The sequence below is a fragment of the Athene cunicularia genome (assembly GCF_003259725.1).
Source record: "Athene cunicularia isolate RWA chromosome 3 unlocalized genomic scaffold, athCun1 chr3_part1, whole genome shotgun sequence".
In the NCBI taxonomy this organism is placed as follows: Eukaryota; Metazoa; Chordata; class Aves; order Strigiformes; family Strigidae; genus Athene; species Athene cunicularia.
The window spans coordinates 1,915,368-1,935,217 of record NW_020799097.1 but is presented as its reverse complement, the minus strand read 5'-3'; the positions used below and the strand labels follow the sequence as shown (position 1 = coordinate 1,935,217).

Genomic DNA, 19,850 nt, shown 5'->3' with positions numbered 1-19,850 from the left:
CCCTCACAGTAGCAGGTTTAAAAATATTCGTAGACACCTCGAAGCATGGGCTCGTTACTACAGCCCATTAACATGCATGCAAGATATTTTAATGTGTAAAAATTCCCCATGAAGTAACAATTTTCTCCTTCACTTACAGAGAAAACCTGCCATCCTTACCATGAACTAGGCGACACTTTGCAGTTCTTTTTTCTTACCCTTTCCAGCCCACAAGTCAAGCCAAGCCTTATTTGCCTGATTTCACAGCACGCCTTTGTGAGTAACCCCTACACGTGCCGTGGCAGGACACTCACCCGCCTTCCTCCCCAAGTTCAACACCTCTGAGAAGGCTGGAATAGAGAAGCTGAACCTTTGCTCTCCTGACCCTAGAGCCTCCTCTGCTCCGCAGCACAGGAAGCCACACATGACACATTGCTAGATTATGTGGCAACACCTTTAGTGTCGATTCCCCACAGCCTTGAGCAGGTACAAGACACAACTACCTCAGTTCTCTGCTCTGCTGAAACATGCACATGACTGGAAGTGGGAGATGAATAAAATTTACCACTTCCAATAAAAGGAGCTGGGGCACGCTTCTCCCAAAACAAGAGTTAAGCCAAGGAAGCTTGTATTTCTAGGACAACATTGTCCAAGCATGCAGGCTTAGTGCTGCTCCTCAGTGAAATCAGTTTTAAGCCAAAATTAGGCACTACAGAAAATCTTAATCTTGAAATATTATAGTACTCACTGTACAAGGTGATCAAGTGGAAAACTGGAATCTGTCCCTCTTCTGTATCCAAGTCTCTACTCATCTGTCCGGAGCCTATTAGAGAAGAAAAAAGGTTGTAAATATAGACAAAGTGACCAAAAGGTTAAAAAAAAGAAGAAAAAAAAGAAGTAGGCCAGCTAAGCAATGCAAAACAAGAAACAGACACAAACAACCCCAAACACTAAGGTCAAAAACTGGAAGAGCTTGCAAAGCTCACAGCAAGGTGTCTCAAGCAAATACTGTGATGTTTGAAAACTGCTCTGCCACCAGCTGCCTCTGGAGGTTCTCAAGAAGGTCAGATCTGATCCAACCCAAGAACAAAGCAAGGTATTTATAAGGGAGTAGCAGCAACAGCTACACAAAACCAGTTACTACAGAGACAGTGAATCACAGCTCTGTGACACATGCTGATCACCAATGCACCATTACACACGTGGTCAAGATCATTACACAGGAAAACAGACTTTTTTCCTCACTGGCCACAAAAATTATTTTACCAAGACACAGATGGGCTGTGGTCTTGAGTGTAAAGACGTTCCTTTAATAGATTTGTTGTTTCAGCACACTTTATCCCCTTAATAAGGAGCCACTGAACTTCTGCTTAAACCCATTTTGATTAAGCAAAAGATTACCCATAGAACTGCGCTGGGATGCAGACAAAAGGAAAACCCGTTGCTAGACATACATGTTAGTATACATCACACACAGACCAATTATGCTTCGGGGAGACATTAAATCCCCATTCAATTAATAGACACCTCGCCTAAGATGAGCATTAAATAATTCCCTACAACGTAGTGAGACAACTGGCCACTTCAGTAAATTGGAATAACTCCACATCTCCCTGCCAACAAAATCCCAATCAAAACTTGCCTTTAAAACAACAAGAGGTCAGTAAGGAGGGGTGGGGGGCAGGTATATTACTACTGCACTGCTATTGTATGCTTATATTAAAGACTCCTCATCAGAAAATTAAATGAAATGGATGCCTTTCATGTTTATCAATAACAGAGCTAATGGTTTTTATGTAAATGCCATTACTTTGAGCCAGATCTGTGAGAGATTCGAGCCATACAGCCCCATCTCCCCTTGCAAGCGACTCCCCTTCAGGCAGCCAATCTAAATGCAAATTATAATCAAATGGCAAAAGCAAGTTTTCTGGATGATACTGAAAAAGTGAAACTAGGGACAAACCATACATATTTGAGAACCACCCTCCTCTTCTGGAAAGACTTGCTGATCTCATATTGCTTTTTCATCCTGAACATACATGAAAATTAGAAGTATAACTTGGTTCTCATTTACAGACATATTTTTTACCTATACTGCAAAAAGAGGACCATCTTCTGCCATTTGATTGCCCTCGGTGTTAAAACAAGGGGCTGAATGTTCCTCTACCAAGCTACAGAGAGAAGATAACTCAGAGATGTTTCACCCACAACGGGAGCATCTCATCAGCAAAGATATTAAATCAGAGCAATAATAAAGCCCCAATCGGACTTGGCAGAACAAACATTTTCAGGTGGAAATTTCTCCTTGGAATAGAGTTGTTTGTGTAAGTCGGAGGAAGACGGTGTTATCACAGGATGGTTATTAAGAGCCAGAGATATAAATCTGTTGTCAGCACAAGAAGCACCATTCTTGTGGCATAAAAGCTTTTTTGAAGAACACTTAAATCCTGACCCCTTACCTGGAACATATATTCAGTCATGTGCTTTGTCAGCACTGATTAAAACAAGGTACTAATGGCAAATCTGAAAATAACTAATATTAGAAACTGCACTGTTCAGTAAGTAGAATGCACAGAGAAGAAACTAATGATTAAAGTAAAGGCCAAAAATCTGACAGCCTGACTGTGGCACAAGTCTGCAAGCAAGTCTCAGAGGGGACTTGCTCTAACTACCACAAGCAGCTAAACACCAAAACTACCATTCCCAAGAGGGGCACGCGTCCTCGGAGGGATGCAGCTAATTAACAATATAGCTATGTACACGCTCGTTACACGGGTGAAGAGTTTAGCACTGTGTATGTTTTGAAAGTACATGCTACAGGAATATTCATAGAGCAGAACCTCGCTAATTAACATTAATAACCGAGAGACCACTTCTGCAAATGGCTGGATTTTATGACTTCGCCAGCAAGAGAACATGCAAAGCTAGGAAGCCAGAGAGACAATGCCGCCCAGTCAGGCGCCTGGCTTGCTTCTCTGGATATCTATAATTAAATAATTTATCGTTGTGCCTCAACGTCTGCGAGTGAATGTGCAGACTGTAAATAAAGCACCTCTTATTATGCAAGGCTCTGCTAAATGTGATTAGTAGAGTTTGACTGCCCATCGAAAGAGGTCATTAAATTAAAAAACACAACCCTGACTACCTTCTCTCAGAAGCTTTTCCCATGGGATAGCATTTCAGAGAACTCACCAATTTCTTTTTCAGCTGTTCTGACATACTTTGTGGCTAAACAATTACTCACAGACCTATTGTTTTATACAGCAAAACGCTGGCTTTCAATCCTCGATCACTACTTGGAATTGCTAAAGCTCCCTTCTCCTCTTCCTGGTGACACAAGTGTTGGTGTGTGGCCACGTGGTGGGTCTTCTCCAGCAAAAGGAGACGGAAGGCCCAACTTAGAGCATGTTACCACACCAACCCCACGCGTGATCAACCTGAAAACAGCGGAAAAAAGGAAGAAGCCCTTCCAAAACAAGCACATCTTTTCCCCCCAATTCGGACATTTCTGCACCACAGTTCACAGTACAAGCCTGCCAACAGATGTCCTGGCAGAAGTGGCAGTGCTGGGATGCAAAGGAGCGTTGAGGCACAGCAACTCGGGGAGACGACTCTGCCGCTCCAGGAAACACGTCGTGCGAGCGCGCGGCGGCCACGGTGCCACGCAGCCACTCAGGACTTCACACCCAGCCACCACGTGCAAGTGTAATCTGATTTAGCAGTTGCATTCCGACTTCGGCTGTCAAACCACAACCACGGGACGTTTGCTGCAGCAGCATGCTTGCAACCCAGAGCTGTTCCTGTAGCAAAGCTACTTCCTCCCAGAACCAAAGGTTCGAGCTCAGAAACAGTGTATCCAGACATCAGTGCCCCAGCCACCACCCGCACGCTGCTGCACACAACCTCAACCACCAACTTAACCAAGAGGTTATGTGCCAGAGATACAAAGATTTTTCCTTTGGGTGGCAAAAACTTCCAACATTTTTTTTAAAAGGAAGGAACAAAACTGGAAATATTTCCCCTTGCAGACTGCTTACTAAAAGCTGTACAATTCAAGACCATGCTAAACTTACTCAGCACTATTTCAAATCACTTTCTATCATCACGCGCACTGACACAGCCTGTGGCTTCCCCCGCTAAAGCTCAGGGTTTTCCCTTTGCAAGAGTTCAGGTTTATGCACGCCAAAACGGTCTGTTCAGCAGTCTTTTCTTACTGCCTTTTGTGAGAGGCTTCATGCTATGAAGAACGTGTAGAAATGCAAAGCAGAAGTCCATACAAAAAGAAGCCAGTGTGTGAGGTGGTTTTGTGTTAAAAAGAAGGGAGGCAGGAATGACTTATCGCCTCATTAAAGAGCTCCAGTCTGCATTTTTATTAGATATATTTAGACACTAACGGTTAAAAAAAAAAAAAAAAGGAAAAAACATTAAAGCAGTTATATTCTTAACATATGGCCCTGGATCAGTCACATGGATATAAACTAAAATAGGCACAGCAGATTCTCTAAACACAAGCATGGAAATCACTTTAATGGTGCACATGACCTAGAAAATCTCAAGTAATACCCATCTACACAAAGGTGTGACAGGATTTATCTACTGCAGGGCTGTGTCTTGTCCCCATTCTCCTGCATCGCATACACCTGTGCATAACACCCACACGACAGAAGACAGGAAGAGTAACTCCTGCTTGCTCTTAATGAACACGCACACACATACTCACAAACCTTTTGTATCCTTCTTTATGAGGAAAAGAAACTGCTCTCAGCATTGCCTTTGAGCAAAAGGTTCAACTAATGCTGAACCTCGCAGCATACCTCAGCACACCATACCTAAGGTCTCAGCGCTTGCTTGAACGTGGCTTGGAAACACACCAGCACGAGGCTCTGCAGCCCTCTTGCACTAGGATCTCACCACACCTTGTAGTTAAGATATTTCTCTGTTCTCTGATTTAATTATGCAGAGTTTGAAGAGTCTGCAAGCTGATCAATGCGAATACAGCGTGATTTGCCTTTTCATTTTTCAGTGGAGAAACTGAGGCACGAAAGAGCCATATTCTGTCTAAATTCAATTCCTATCTCAGTGGTAAAACTGAGCTGATAGCTCAGCCAGCAGCCTCTTCACTACTGATTCGTGGAAAAAAGACTCTACAACTCGAATAGAGTTATATAGCAGGTATGTTTACTCCGGCGCTGGGGTACAAGGGGATATCTCCACAAAGCTCACACACCCACCACACATTTTACCAAAACCTTAGAGTGCGAATATCCATATTCATTGGATTACATAACACAAACATGCATATGCACGAGTAAGGCTGGGTTGGTTCGAAAGGCTGATGTCAACAGTTTATGTTTTCTCTGCACCTGCCCATTGCCTCCTGGTGGGCGTCTTCAGGAGTCTTCGGGAGGAAGGTTTGTAGTCTTCCTCACCTTGTTTTTTCCCCCGGAGCGCACACACATTCTCTTGGCCAGTTTCTTAAATAACAAGAGTTTTTCAGACCGTTTACTCATTCTATCTTATCTAAGAGAACTAATAGAACTTCTACCATCCGTATCTGGCTATCTTTACTCATTACCAAAACTCCAACTAGTTAGAGCACACCTGTTCCCCAAGGACAAAAACATAATATTTTGCTGAACGTTACAGTTCTTGGTAGATTTTCACAGTGAACTTCTTTGTTTTGATGAACACAGTAGTCCTTTGTAAAATTCCACAAACAGTCTGAGCAAGCAGGATTCTTAGCAATATTAAAAAATACTATGAGTAATACAATAACTTGCTATAAGTAAGTAAATAAGTTGCTAAGCAGTTTTCTGTAAGTAAGTAAATAAGTCTCAAAACAAGTAATCATTTCTCTGTATCACTATCAAGTGCCTTTTACAGCACTGTGGTATCCCGGTATCATCCCAGGCAGCTCCCTCACGCTGTGGCCTCCATCCTGCAAGAAACACGCAGCTCCAAGAGAAAACTTATTTCAAAACCAAGGGGCAATGTATATAATTCTGGCCCGCACAAAGTACAAATTACTAACGTAAATGATATCTCCCTAGCTTAATGGCAATGACAAATTATAACCAATCGTATTACGTGGACACTTGCACTGAACAAAAGCAAGGCGGCACACCCAGAGCAAGCATGCCTTGCAACCACTAAACACACGTTTCTGTGCTGTACGTGGGCAGCAACTGCTGTCCAGAATATTTTAACAGCAGAAACTGCGCTGCTTGCTGTAGAAGGAAAAAAAACCCAAACCACCACAACACACACAAAAAACCTAATACGTTCCTCCTCCTAGTCGAAGCCAGAACATAAGAAACAAGCAATATAATTATTTCCACACAAGAAGAAAACTAAGAACACACATACAGAAAGAAACAAGCCTTTAAAACTGGAATGGCAAAATAGTTCAGGGGCTTCTGTGCAGGGCTACAACCTCACAGCAGAAGTCAGGAAGAGCAAGAGCTACAGATAAGCCAACTTCAGGGCTAATGCACATTGCAGAACTCGTAACACCCCCTCCTCTGCCCCCTTCCCTCAAACCCCTCTGCCCAGCACCCCAAGAGCAGTGAGGCTAGCTGCAATATGACTGGCTCCATTTCTGCACCCCACTAGTAACCCCCTGTCACAGCCTGTAGTAGTGTGTGCGCCCCAAAACCCGTACAGAGCCTGGAGTAGGTGCCCTAAATCTTTCACATCCTTCAGCGTGTGACCGTGTTTGCCTAAAGTTACCCTTTCTGCAGTGGCCACTGATATAAGCAGAATGAAAACCATTTTCCTACCTTTTGCATCAAGCACGACACACCAACACTGTCAGTGAATACCAGTCCACCCACCTGCCCAGAGACACTCATCCACAAGAGGTTCACCATCCCAGGAGGATGGATCCAGCGTATCCAGCCCAGTACCAGCCCTGGTTCCCCAGCTGGGATAGCACCAGACCCAAAATCCTCGAAGGTTGCAGAAAAACAAACCTTTAGCAGGAGGAGAACGGAGCTCTCGCCCCACTGTGTTTCCTTCAGATAGCGGTAGCACGGCTCCAACACACTCACTCTTCACCGACAAGTAAAAGCACTTTAAGGAGAGATTTTTTCCCTCCCTTCACTTTGTTTTAGACGGCTGAAGAATTTCCTCAGTGAATGCTCCCAATTGTGGCTCACGCTGAGTTATTTTTAAAAGCAGAGAACCAGATTTTCAGGACCCTGAATGAGGAAATGCAAAGCTTTTATTAAGCAATAATAGCCCAGACAATGGTCACAATTTCCCAAGGGTCTGAACACCGCAGCTGACAATAAGCTTTATTCCTCCACAAAACCCCCTTCACGGGCTCAGAGGGTTTGCTTTGTATGATCTAGGCTCAAGTTAGAGAGTTAAAACAAAAAGCTCTGTGGTCGTTTTCAAGTGTGATTTCCTCCACCGATGCACATCTGATCAGAGATACAAAAACCACTGGGAAAAGACCCTTTGGACTATCTCGTTTCCCTCTTAGCTCATGCAGTAAGACTCCTTCAAGCTCGCTACCAAGACATCACCCCATCTGCTAGACCTTTTCCTTGTGGATGGATCACAACTGACAGACTGGCCAATCTTTCCGGGGTCAGGAGAGCAAAACAAAGCCCTTCAACTTTCTTCACTGATATTTGAACCATCACACAATGACTCACAAAAATGGCCAGAAACATGCTTCAAAACCTCAGAACTGCTACTACGTGGTATAATCAGATCCAGCAACCACATCAGCTCTTCCTTCTAAGGGGAAGCTGCGACTACAAGGACTTTGTACAGTCTCCAAAACTACCCAGCCCCCAAGGCCTGGCCTTGCATAAGCCACTTCTCAGTCAACAAGGTGTTGCGGTTGGCCATAACTGATTACTATTACACCTAAACTAGCTGGTCTGGCTCTCTCTACAGCTAGCAAAAGCAGCAGGCACTTCTGGGGCACATAAAACTTGATTGGTTCAAGATGTCTACTTAGGACAAGATGAACCATGCTACAGAAATTACTGGTTTTCCTCTGCTGACTATAAAGCAGACCTCAGAGGAAGAAAAAAAAAACCAAACACCCAAACAACTTTGTAGACAACTACATCTGTAGAAAAGAGACCCAACCTGCATGTCTTGCACTCAAATGCTGCCCTCACCTTAAAGAGCAAAGCTAAATTCATTAGTTCTTCAAACCAAACCCAGAGTATTTCTACCCTCCCAACATCCCCCCTCTTCCTTGTCCCAGCGAAAGCACAGCACGCAGCAAACTGAGGTTAAAACTAACCTCTCAAACAAGAAGAAAGCTTAGATTCAATCCAATCACTTCCCTATCTGGTCTACCACACAGCCAGGAGAGACCACAGGACATCTTTCTTCCAGCTTAACACAACTCCAAGGGGTTTGCGAAACAATTTCCTAATCTTCTGCATCTGTCAGTCAGTCTACAACCAAGAGAGTTTATGTGCCCAGAAGGAGAAAACACTTCAACACCCTTCACAAATACCTGTGACACCCCTGCTGCTGTACACCCTTACCAAAACAGCCACCATGAGCTGCAGAGGCGAGATACATGTGCCCACTGTGACTCTTTCCCCCTTCCACTGCTCACAGAGGTAGACAATGGAAAACGGTTTCAAGTTTGCCTACAACCTCGTAAGGGAGAGAAGGAAAAGGTGTTCAGAGGATTTAATTCAAAAATATGCTTCATCCTCTTCCCTTTTTCAACCCTGCCTGTAAAATTAGACATAAGGCAATAACCTCTATCATCCTTTGCCTTTTTAACCGTAAACCTCAAGGACTCAACCCAATGTAATCCATGAACTTGGCTTAAAATGCTATTGAAAAATTAATAATCTGCTTGTTTGTAAAACGGCTGTCCATGTTATATGTGCAAGCAACTACATGCTCTGTCCAGGAAAGTATGCAGAAATTCATCATATGTTCAGAAAATGGATGTCCTCAGAAACTGAGGATGCCAAACACCCTCAGATACTGCCATTCAGAGAACTCACAGAAGCACTTTTCTGTGCAGCAACACCTGTAAATCAAAGCACATTATTTTCTACCCTCATAATCAAGAGATTTGCTAGATTATCTAGAGATCTGTCTGATCATGACAGACAAAGCTGTTGAACCTCATGCAGCTGCCTGAAACGCACACTCAGGCAAAGAGCTTACTCGTGACACGGAACAATAAAAGCAGCCCCTTCAATGCTCACTTCCAATTAGCAAAACTCTTGTGTGACGAGGGAAGAGCCCATCACAGAAAGAGGAGTGGCCACAGGTGACAAATGTGCATGCCAGCAGCCGCTGCTTGGCAGAGGAACCACAGTCCCCGTCTAACAAAGTGAGGATCAGAGGCAGATTGCAGTCAGCGCTTCATCTGCAGTCAACGATATTCCAGTCTCTCTGGCTTCTCGTTAGGACAGACAGCAGAACTTAAAAAGGCAGCCTTGACAGCGAGCGTAGCCTCAATTAACAAGCTGTATTTGTAAGGCCAAACTCCAAAATGCTCTGCGGCATCCAATCATCTAACTGTTGCTTAAAGACATACCATTATAAGAAGGAATGGGGTATCAGCTGACAGAACAACTAATCCTAGCCAGATGCTAAAACTACCAACAAATAGATCAGTCATATAACCTACACCATTCAGGGCCCTCCACCAGGCAACAGTCACGCACCACCACTCATGCACCTGTGAAAATGGTTTGAGAGGTTCCTCGCAGTCCCAAATCCGTTTGCCAAAATGAGACTTCATTTTGTGGTTCAGGGGAAGGCAAATCACAACCCACCTCATTGCTGAGAAGCCTTTTCATTGCTGTCTTTCCAAATCACGTTACGCAACAAGTAATTCACTCCTACACATGTAGGAGCAAAAATGCCCTTCAGCATTAGTAACAATTCTAGATTACTATAATATTAATAGAAACAAGATCATGGAGATTTTATTATACAACTCTGCAAATTACTTAAGCAAAAAAGTACAAGGTCAAGTTAAGATTCCTTTCCTGCTCTACTCTTCATGCCTGCCTCAGAGTACACACAACAAAATTAAATACAGCCCTTAACTTTCAGATGTAGTATAAGAGCTATTTATTGACCTATGGGAGATCCAACCATGTACCTCAGAAAGCATGTACCAAGGATAAGTTATTTGAAGTACTTTAGGAGACACTGCTCTCAAAAGACAGTGGTGACAGATACCATCTTTGGAAAGATTCTGGGACTGTATCGTACTGAGCCTTCATTGCTGTCAATGACCTTTACATTAATATGATAAATATTTTCACACATAATGATTTTGCTGCATTACATTTGCTCTCTGGGCTCCTGAAGATCAGCTAGAAACTGATCAATTGTAGGCATAAAGCTCCCATGAAGCTGAAAGCTACAATGGACATCTTATTGCCTGCATCGAAACTGCAGCAAAAAGCTGGGGGGGTGAAGAGAAAAAAAGTGTCTTTAAAAAAAAACAAAAAAACCCTCATGAGCTCACCATTTATATAAGCTTCCACCAGATTCACAGCACCAACAGTGAGATCCCTGCAGTCACACAAGCAGGACTGGTCCTGAAGCTGCATCTTGATTGTTTTGAATGCCACAATTCATTTAGTCCATCAACAAACCTCTCAAAGATAACCTCAAAACCCACAAGCTTCCCAGGAGTTCAACCATGCAGGATGAGCAGCATAGTAGCTCTGAAACATGAGGGAAGTTGCATGTCTGAGCTCCAGTTCTGCCATCAACTCATTTGGATGACCAGCAGGACTTACGACGCCTCTTTGCATCTCCATCAGCGCTTTGTCAATTTGCAGCTACATCTCAAAAAAACACACGAGTTGTCCATATCTCTTCAACCCAAGGAAAGGAGATGCCACGGCGTCTTTCTAGATACCCTTATCTCTGCAGAGGGTAAAGCCTCCACAGAACACATGAAGCCAGCAGATACCAGCACTGTGTCTGCTGATCCACTCCGAAACCTCAGGCAGCCAGATTGTCTCATTTTTTTAAATCTCATTTTCAACAGATTAAGAAAAATTATCCCAGGGGTATGGCAATGGACCAGAACGCAGGAGATCATTTCAAGATATCTGTAATAGCACACAATTAACAACAACTCCTCAATTTTGTCTTATGACCTCACTCATTAGGAAGAGTTTTTATTACCCTCAAATAACATCTTTACAAACACTCCCCCCCACATCTCTGCCAAGTCTTTCCTTACTGCCATTATAAGCCTGAGGCCTCTCTTTCCTCCCCTTGAGATGGAGTCAAGGTAAGATCTTAATTTCCTCTACCATCTGCAATGAAACTGCTTATACATACGTGGCAAACAAGCTAGAATTACACCATTAATTTCAGCTTAGTCAGCTCATACTACAGACTAAGTCAATATTTGACAGATATTTAGCAAGGACTACAATTTATTTAAATTCAGTGCATTGTGCCCACAGGAGCTGATAGAGCAAAGGATGAGACACAGCAGGACACACTGCTTGAGATTTGGGGGACAAACATTAGATAACCACGGACTTGTTTCAGCTGGAGACCTCCTCTTGTCAAAAAAAAAAAAAAAGGGGTTGAGGGAATAGAAGGACCAGTGACTCCCAAGATCAGACCTCCAAACCAGGCCTGCTTCATGAGAAACAACCAGCCTTCCTGCGAACAACACTATGTGAGTGAGAACATCTCATCTTTCAGAGAGGCAGGGTTGCTAAGGCAATCAGACAAAAGGCCTGTTGTCTGCACCAGTCCACGATTTCTCAACACATCCCCATCACCGCTGGCTATAGGGCAGTTCAACCCATTTGAGAAGTTCCAGCTAAATCCAGTCTCCATCGCCAAAACTATGCGTCTTTGAGCACTTCTTAAAAGCAGTTAATGTTTTCTGCTATCTTCACAGCTGCTCCACAGCTGGCAGAGAACAGGGAAATTCTGAGGAAAAGGATTTATGTGAAAATAATGCCAAAGGGGAGAAAGTCAAGTCAGCAAGCAGAGTGTGAGGAATAAAATCATAACAAACAAAACAGATTAAGCACAACTCCACCATAAATCGCAACCAGCCCACTACTCTTACTCTTATTTTTCAACAGAAACTGTGGGGAAAAAAAAAAAACAACAAACCAAAAACCAAAAAACTATCAATTGCAGGACAGTCTCTCAGCTTCCCACCCCCTTCTGCAATTTTTATAAGCTTCTGAAATCCAGTTGTTTAAAACAAGCACATCCCAGCAGATATCGATGCTGTGAGTCAGCAACGTCTCTTCACAGATGTGATCTCTCCCAAAGTGACTGTTTTCCAGAGCAACATCTCCAGACCAAGCGCAGCGTCAGCGCAACTCGCTCCGAGTTTTCTGCCAGCGCTGTTTAGAGGAAGAAAAACTGCTGAAACCACCCAGCATGCCAAGTTGGTTAATGGCATTGCTAAGAAATAGGTTTACCCCAGATTGTGTCAACTTTTAATATGCAGCTGCTCCAAGTTAGAAAACTGACATTTTTTGCTTTTCAATATAAAAAGCTAGAGAAGATAGAAGCAATTCCTTTAACTGCCACTTCAGTTTCTCACGATAGCATATTCTTCCCTCCTCCTCCATCACAGTCAGGTACTAAAGCTTCTGGGTTTCTCTAACCCTGTTGCATGTGCTGGTTCATACTGCTAGCTGGAAAAGCCCTGGGAAATGGTGCCAAAACTGAAGATTAAAGGAATAGGTCAGGGAAGAATCCCAATAAACAGACCATCCCTGGGAGCAGAAGTGTTGACAGAAACCTCCCTCTTACACAACCAGGCACGGTAAGTCCCCTCCTGTCAGCGGCTATACAGCATTACACAGGTCAGAGCTGCCACCAGCAGAGGAAACTGCTCATAAAAACAAAGCTACATGTATGAAAACAGCGCTCCTTGTTTTGTACGTAATTGTCTAGGAAAGGAGAGTCCAAACACTAAAATAAACAGAGGGTGGAGCCTCCCACCTTGCAGCATCCCTGGGACCTTGCAGGGAGCTCATCTTGCTCGGTGAAGGGAAGGTGCCTGCAGAGACACACAATCCAAATTCAGAAGAAACCCTGTTTCACAGAGCTGCAGCTCAAAGAGATGGTTTTGGTTTGTTGCTGTTTTTTTTTTTTAATTCAGTCCCTGGGTAAAACTTAAAAACCAAAAAGACAGATATCAAGGTTTATAGCAACGTTTCCTCTTGTCCCTGGACACGCTCTTCAGCTACAGAAGCTGAAGGAAATCACCCCAACAGCAGTGGGCACACAAACGTACCCTGCATTTGAAAGCACAAAGAACAAAGCTCTGCTGAATCTGGGAATTAGAAAGCCTGACAGATTTAACTCTGGTTTATCCCCTGGCAAATTAGCTACTGTTTAAACATGGAGCTTGGGCATTACATCATCTGTTTGCAGGGGATTGATTTTTTTTTTTATTTATTTTTTTTATTTAAAGCTAAACCATTCTTGTGTTCACAGCTTGAGGAACATCATTCATTCCTAACAGACTCAACAAAAGGAAGGGGTGGATCAAACTTTTTGCAGGAGCCCTGCAAGCTGGGAAGCACACACCTAAACTGCTTTGCAAGTTCAAACAGTAGATGATCTTATCTGGAATTTAGCAGGAAGTACAGAGTGCCCCTCGGGTTTGTCGATTCAGATTCAACGATGAAAAGCCCACTTTTTCAAGTTATGATGTGCAAAAACCAGCCTGATTAGGAGGGCTGAAATCACACACGCTTGTGCTCACCCACCTCCAGTTCAATGTGGATCTAAAGAGAAACGTGGTTGGGTCCCATTTGATTTTTCCACTTATTTCTTGTCATCTATGCAAATAAATCTAGCATTTCAGTCCTCCTAGATACGACGCTGCCTTCATGGACCAGACTGAGAGGCAGGGAAGGACCAGCTGCAAACTGAGCCACTGGAGATATTTTCAGTGTCTGTTCTCTTGTTCCAGTTTGGACACTCACGTTGGAGACTTATTTACCCTTGAGAGAGGATGATCTCTGTCAGTGCAATTTTGTTTCTCAAAATGTGGCAGAACCCTAATTCTGCAGTACCTGCTCTTCGATGCTTGTTTCACAGAGCTTTCTTTGGTGGATTTGAAGGACCAGGCTCTCACAAGCCTCTCCAAGCACAGCTTCAGAAAACACAGTGCAATGGGCTCTCCTGTGAAAACTCATACTTAAATGCTGAGTTGATCTGAGAGATTTCACACAATCTGTTTTTCCGACCCTTCGATCTCAAGAGTTGTCAGATTTTAGAGAGAAAAGAGGAAGAATGCCAGAAGAGACTTTTCAAAAGGGTAAAAGGAGGAACCATTGGTCTCATCCCCAAGAAAAGCAGGTTTGACACAAACACAGTTTGTGCTGAGTGAAGTCCTCTCAAATGTCTGACATTTTCCTACATTCTAAACCCACAGTGGGCTGTGATCACAATCCAGTGACATCAAGGAACAAGATTTCACAGGACTAAAAGTATTATTTCTTTTTCTAAACCTGGTGAGGTTCTATGACCTAATCACATTACAACCTCTTAAACTAAAAAAAAAACCCAAAAACAAACCCAAACCCAAAAACCCCAAACTAAATCAAAACTCCAAACAAAATCCAACAACAAACCACAGCCCTTTCACCATCATACCTCTAGACATTCAAAAATACAGGGAGAATTTTCTCAGTAGATTAACATAAATAAATAAAGCATTATTTTGAAATAACACCAAGGACAAGCAATTCCAGCTCAAAAAAAAAAACCCAAAACAACAACAACCCCCAAAACACACACAAAAAAAACCCACTCCCCAAGTTTCAGAAAACTACATCTGTGGAAGTCCTGTTAAAGACAGCTTAACCTTTAAAAAAGGCAGAACTGTAATGCAAACAGTATAGACTTTGCTGTCAGAATGTAATTAAAAAACCCAAAACAACTCAATTCTGCTCTATATTGAGATAGCCAGGAGCTGATCTGGGAGAAAGTCAGGCAAACAAATTTTCTCTCCGAGATTCCAAAAGGTCACTGCAAACAATTACTAAAATGCAATATTGAGAACAACATATGCCAGTTCTTTTTTTTCAATTTAACAAGGTATCTTTACTGCTCTTGTTATTACTTGGAAAGTGTAAGAATCCCAAGGATCACATAGCTGGTTAAATAATTACATGAATACCAAGGAACCATTAAAACTGCATTTCAAAGCAAGTAGGCTACACAACTGTTTCTTTCCTCTTCCTCTCCCTCTGCTTTTGCATAACGCAGTTACCAAAACAGATCTCATCTGCAGTTAAACTTGGGCCAGAACGAAGACATTCCTTCCCATGTATGGGAAATAAGGGAGATGATTAATTTCACCTCTTTATAAGAGAGGAGAAGTCATAGCAAGACATCCTTGGAATAAAAAGTCAGGCAATAAAAAGAAGCGCATAAGTGTGAAAAGATCTGTACTAATACCGCATGTCTTTCCAGTTGTCTTGCTACCAAGCAGCCTTCAAAACGGGGCATTTTCTTCTTTCAGTGCAACTCCAGTCCCCATTAGCAGGAACTGCATGTGTCAGCACAAACCTCGGTTTCACCCAGCAGCATGCAGGAACTGAAAAATGAGCATCCTATCCCAGTGACCTTCATAGTCATATACAACAGCGAACTATTCTTGTCCATTCAGCGTGTTCATTTATAACAAGTCCCCCCACTTCATTAAATTACCCTCGTCGGTCCTGAGCAGGCTCTACATTTGCAGTAAAGATGAAAGAGGGCTGGAGCAGACCTCTGAGACAGTGCAGCAGCTCCGTCATTGTCCCACTACCTGTTCTGCATCTGCCCAAGCCCTGCAATGCTCAGCCACTCCTACCACTGCCAGGGGCCAAGCACACACAGGCATTGTTCCCCCCTAAGCAGCAGGTACCCATCCTACCATGCCCTCCAGCAGCAAAGGAGCAGCAAGCCCAGTTTTTCGCTGCTCTGCCTCTTACTTTGCCCTCTGAGTAACAGAAACAGGCTAGTTCCTACCGGGCATCTATCCCTTGTAGTCTTAGGGCAGCAAAATTCAGAGTACCAGAGCTGGGTAAATATATCAAAATACAGAGATACTCCCTGACCCCCACTAAGTGGTTTTCCCTCTCCATCACTGCCAATGCTCATCTCTCACGTCTTGGGAGAGCCAGGTTGGACTCAAGACAGGAATATCCTAAAGCAGGAACATTAAGACAGTAAACTAACAATAAGAAAAGGCAAGGGGCACCTAGCAACTTCTCCTCCCCGTCCTACTGCTAAGGGAACCCCCCACATCCCCTGAAAAAAAAAAACAAAAAACAAAACACAAGCAGTTTGCTATTGGATTATCAAACTGAATCACTTCACTGAGGCATCATCTAAATGACAAGGCCTGCAGAGCTGAGAGAGAGAAAGGGATCAAGGCCACCCCTTCCAGCAGCAAGGTATGAAATCAGTGCAACCATGCCATGAATCTCAGATCCAAAGGTCGGTGTCAGCAAGCACTGGGCAGTACTTCCCTACGTTACAGTAGCACTGCACTACACTCAAGATACTATGGAAACATTAATCTCTACTTCCTAAAGATTTATAAAGCACAGAAGGAGGGGAAGGCAACAGAAGAGCTCGGGTGTAATTGCCTCCCTCCCCAAAAGGCTCCACGTAAACATACAAATAGTTCATACCCAGTATGAGTTAACACAACGCTCCCGCAATACACACACACCCCAGCTCCTGGTAAACAGGCTAAGAATAGGTACAGGGACAGCAAAGCGACCAAGCAAGACACCCCTGCAAAGCAGCGTTAAGCTGGCAAGAAACAGTCGCAATACTGCTTTTGCTTTAATCAGTTATAAGAAGAGGAAATTCACTTTGCTTCTTTTTATAATACCTACTCTATTACATTTGTCAAACAGCTGCCACATTCTGTCCCAGATAGAGCTGCTTGCAGTGGTAACCAAAAGGATCGCCGTGTCTGCGCATGTATTATAGATCAGAGATGCATATTAAAACAGGCTCGAGATCTGTCTAGAGATTACATGTCACTCCTTCCAAGTCAGTGGAATTATACAGAGACGCAAGTCGGTGCAAAGCCTGGGTCGTACTTGCACAAACTACTCCGGAAGATGCTCTGGGCATTGTGGCCCGAGAAACGTCTGAAGCACAAGCTCTCTAAGATAGACATTCGATGGGTGCAAAACCATCTTCCACCCTGACAGCTCCTTTGACAAGGAAGAAATAATTGTGTTGCTTGGCCTTTCTAATCAAAATCACTGTCCCAGCAATGTAAAAGTAATTTCCAGAGAAAGAGCAGGTCTGATTCCTGAAGGGTGGGGGGGAATTAGCTTCTGTACAAAAGCCTTGAGCTACCTGCCAGCTCCAGCTCAATCGTTACTCCTAACTAACTACACCCTTGAGACACTTGCAAAAGGCTTCTTCCTATTCATCACTGCCACAAAGTGAAAACAAAGTCAGAAGACCCTGGAGGCAAAAGTGAGAAACCAACTGCAAGACTTTGAATCTTTTTACTATTTTCATTAAATCTTAATTTTGGTCAAGGATTCTAAGATTAACATCAACAATAACATTTTGGAGATGTTACTGATGTACAGCTGAGGAAAAGTAGCCTCAGACCTGTTTTATAGGTAAGAGGCACAAGAAGTCTGCAGACTACAAGAGCCCAACAACAAAAAACAAAGAGCTCCTGGGTCCACCAAATCCCACCTGCTCCGCTAGCACGTCAGAATCAACTCTGTGTTCTGCTTTTAGTAGGATCAACGAAATAACAACCACCCAATTTTTTTTTTTATTTATTTATTTTTCTTTTACAAGATCCTTACAAGGACAGCTCTTGCCTTTCTCCAGGTCCTTGTTTTTGTTTCCTGATGCACGGTTGAGAACTTGCAAGGAAAGGCTTAACAACAGCTAATTGTAAGACGCCACAGTAATTAGTGGCAACTTTCCAATGCATCCATCTCTGGCTGGTTTTCTGATAGCTGGCTCCTCCTCAATCTCCACATTAAAATGAAGGTACACAAGGTAGGCGGCACATTCATTTACAAGTACCAAGGTCTTCCCAGGAGAGACGCCTAAGGAAAGAAATATCTCACCTAAACAATACATCAGTTGGGTTTTTTTCTTCCCATTTGCTAGGGGACTGCTATCTTTATTAATGATCTGCGAATGATGTTAACCTATTCACTGACATATATTATTAGATGTACAATGCGTTTCTGGGAGTCAGTAGGCTCCTGTATCATACGTTGCCTCTGGCCAGCGAGTTACCTCTAAATGAGGAAGAAGGATCATACTGTCCTGTCTTCTGCCCACCTGCTGGTTACATATCGCCGCTTTGATGTCACTACTCCACTTCTATCAAAGGTTTCCGGCCTGTTTTATTTGCAGACCCTTACAAGCTTCCCCGCAGACACAAAGGCTGCCAATAGCGAATTCGGGACTGCTTTAAGACTTTACAGACCCCTTAGAAAGAGGCTCACACTATTGCTCTATATATTTAGGCTCTGCTCTCAACTCTGAGGCTCCCTACTTGTTTGGCAGCTCTTCTTGTCACAAGCTCCAACGCTTTCATGCCAACCTTTTCCAGGCGTCATCTGCATGTCAGCAGTACTCCACAGCATATACTCCACTCAACACCAACACAATCCAGAACACATCACTTCCCACTAAGTGCCTACACAGAGCAGACCTGCAGTATAATTACTTCCTCCTGCCCATAATAGAAACACTAAAAGACGTGTACAAATTTCATACCAATGCACTCCTGCATTACATATGATGCGGAGGCATTTAATCAAGGGAGAAGAAGTCTTTCCCACATTCAGTGACGTGCTTAATTGCATCACATTCAAATCTGGACCCAGAAGGTGGGGTACATAAGGGGTGGGGAACAGAAAAGCTTATCTTTGCATTAAAAATTGAGACGTGTTGATGGGACAACAGAGTGGAGGGCATTGATGGTTTTAATTGTACTGCCTTTCTATAAGCAGAGGACCCAATTTCCAAGTTCCACATTAAGTTGCCAAACTTGAATTCATCATCTATTTGATTGGAGTTCAAAAGTTCTCAACCTGTCGAGAAGCGTTCCTTATTAAGGAAGGCAACACACGCATAGAACAATTTACTTCCTGCTCAGGGCATTTTGTCTTTCAAATAAATATAATTCACTTCCAAATGGATTCATAGATGACCAATATACTGGCATAGATTTGAGATGACTACATAGCTCCACAATCCTTTCGTGTTACACAGAAGAGCTAGCACAAAACAGCAAGAAAGCTCAGCCTACAGAATCAGATGCCAGAATATACGCTTCAGCACAACGCTCATACCAAAACACAACAGGAATGGAAACAAACCTCAGGCCACTTGCACTGCCACTATCCCTACGAAGGTGGTCAGACAGAAGATACCTGCAAGTATTCTGAATCATAAAAAAAAGGATTTTGTGAAACAAGGTAGATAAAAGGCTAATCAGCTGGAAACTGTACGAAAAAATGAAGTGAAAATGTTATTTGTGCAGTGGAAAATGTTATTAGCATTTTGTAATAGAAGAAACTTGAGAGGGCTTCTTACATTCATGGGTTAAACCCATGTTCTGATACTACTTTCAGGCAGCCATTTGCGTTAGAGAAGCGACACACTTTCTTAATGTACCAAAATTCATGGACAAGGGGAAGGGCAGGGGAGAGGCAGAGAAAACACCACCAACACCCCCAACTCCAGGCAATGAGATCCCAACCGTTTAAGAAACTGACTGTAAGGGCAGAAATTCTGAGACTCATTAAAACACACACCAAAAAATAAAACCAACAAACTCCTTTATAGCCATTAGTGGTTACAGATTATCTGTGGGTTTTGGAGCTTTAGGATCCCCCCCCCCCCCCCCC

The 19,850-nt window shown here is 43.2% G+C and overlaps 1 protein-coding gene across 2 annotated transcripts in view; it reads right to left on the bottom strand.

Annotated features, from left to right (window-relative positions):
- Nucleotides 1–19,850, bottom strand: part of EXTL3 (exostosin like glycosyltransferase 3) — a 151,390-nt gene that overhangs the window by 105,063 nt on the left and 26,477 nt on the right. For both annotated transcript variants that reach the window (XM_026845272.1, XM_026845270.1), the window contains exon 2: nt 728–802. The gene's annotated coding sequence lies outside the window, so the exon portion shown is untranslated. The remainder of the gene's footprint in view (nt 1–727; nt 803–19,850) is intronic.